Here is a 2,500-nt window from a genome sequence, read left to right as displayed (position 1 = left end):
CAACAATGTCTTTGTCATTTGATCCAATAGCGTTCCGTTAGATAGGAACAGATTTGATAAATATTGATAACTCTCAGATAGAGTATTAGAACAGAAAAATCCATTAGATAATGAACTATTGGTTCTAAGCCATCTCTGGCAATGAATCAACAATTCAAAATGCTTTTCTTGCGTATTCTTGAGAAACCAGCGTTTATATATAGATGTAGGAAGATCTGTTTGGGAAGTAAGAAGCCCCCTTGACATCTCTTCATCTGCAAAGAATTCTCGATGTGAAAACACAGAGACAAAAGGCTGATCTTTGAATAGGAAAAAGAGTGGATCCGCAGGGTCCCAAATGAATTGGCTTATTCGAAAAAAGCCTTGTTCTTTGGAAGATCTATCTCGTGTCTGGTACTGCATGGTTCCACCCTGTAAGAACTCTGAATCATTTTCTTGAAGCTCATCCTCTTCATCATAAATGATCTGCTTGCCCCGAAATGACCTGGCCCAATAGGGAAATCCCAATTCATTGGGCCTTTCGATACAATCAAATAGAAAGCCCCAAGGGCGCCATATTCTAGGAGCCCAAACTATGTGATTGAAAAAATCCTCCTCTATCTGTTGCGGGTCGAGGACTCCTCCCCCTTCTTCAAACTCCGATTCATATTTTTCATGGAGAAATCTCTGATCAACGATAGAACAAGATCCATTTTGAATCATATTTAAGGGATTCCTTGGTTCGGACCGAAGAAGCAATGTCACTCGATCATTATCAAACTGACTGCAATTTTTTTCTGTCCGTGAGGATCCCACCAGAGCGCCTTCTACTTCTAATAGGCCATGAACTAGATCAGAATTATTCTCAACGAGTCCATAAGAAGTGATCCCATTTTTTTCATCAGGTCCGGGTAGAGACCAAAGGTCTTGAGCGACCGATCCGGCAGAACAACTCAAAAGATAAAGAAGTATCGTTAATTTCTTCATGCTCCTTCCAAGTTCGAAGTACCATTTGTACAAATAAGAATCCCCCTCGTTACATGATTTCTTCTTCATATAGATAAATATAGGATCTATGGAGCAATTACTTAGAAGTACATTTTGTGAAACAGCCCTTCCTATCTGATAGAAAAGGATCCCATGATCCTGAACCGATCTTACCTGAGATCGCAAATCCCAAGTTTGTCTATGAAGAGCAGATCTAATTATATTAGTGTCTAGGATGGATTTTTTTTGTATAATACTAATCGATAAGGCCTCATTAGTAAGTGCTACAAGATCTCGTACATTGGAACCCATAGTTATGGTTATGGACCCGAATCCATTAGTATGGAACATTTTCTTTTCCAAGTGAAATCCCTTAGTATATGAAAGAGTGAAAAAGTGCTTTCGTTGTTGTGGAATAAGAAGCCTTCGTATCTTAATGCATGTATTTAATTTATTCGGAGCTATTAGAGCGGGATCTACTTTTTGGGGAATATGAGTCGAAGCAATAACAAGAATATTTCTAGTGGAACATCTTTCACAATCCCTGGAGAGATAGTTCACTAATAGACCGAGGGATAAGTAATTCGATTCATTCACATCCAGATCATGAATGTTTGGAATCCATATTATGCAAGGAGACATTGCTTTTGCTAATTCGAATTGAAAGGTGATATAAAATCGGTCTATTTCCGGCATCATATCCATAGTTAGCGTATTCATCATAGTTAGAAGCTCCAGCTCCATATCAAGGTCACGGTCGATATCGTCACTATCATCAATATCGTCACTATCGTCACTATCATCAATAAGAAAACCCTTAGGCTTGTTATCCAGGAACTTTTTCAGAAATACTGTAATGAAAGGAACATAGGAGTTTGTCGCTAGGTATTTGACCAAATAGGATCGTCCAGTTCCTATAGAACCTATCACTAAAATACCCCTAGGGGGGGGTAGGGCTAAGCGGAGCGAAAAGGGTTTTCCATGAGATGGGAAATGAAAACTATTAGCCCCCCACAGGGTTTGTGAATAAGTAATTGTCTGATAATGAGCAAGGAATATCCGTCTTTCTGCTAAACAGGATGTATTGAACTCATAATGCATTAGATACTTTTTATGAATGTCAACTAAGTATCGTAAGTAAATTGCTCCCGGTTGTTCAATCATTTGATAACCAGAGTTATTCTTTGATAAATGATCACTATGAGTCAGACTCAATAGAATTTGATCAATCCTTGTTTCTGTCGTTAAGGTAGAGAACTGAACCAAGAATTCTCTTTCTTTATCATCAATCGAATCACTGTTCGAGACCCAGGATTCTATTTTATCATCAATCCAATCACCATTCACGTTTTTTATTTTTCTTATCAAGGAATAGATCGCTTTACTTGTATGACTTACATGTCTCGTATTTCTCGAAAAAGCGATTCGATTGATGGGATTTGGTATGATACTTATGAGATCGATGAGATTCCAATATTTCTTCTTAGAACGTATTGATTTGACCCCATAAGCGGGACCACCACCCCATAGCATG

Source organism: Abrus precatorius, unplaced genomic scaffold (genome assembly GCF_003935025.1).
Source record: "Abrus precatorius isolate BTA unplaced genomic scaffold, Abrus_2018 Scaffold4, whole genome shotgun sequence".
Taxonomy (NCBI): Eukaryota; Viridiplantae; Streptophyta; class Magnoliopsida; order Fabales; family Fabaceae; genus Abrus; species Abrus precatorius.
The sequence above is the reverse complement of the archived record's forward strand: the minus strand, read 5'-3'. Positions refer to the sequence as shown.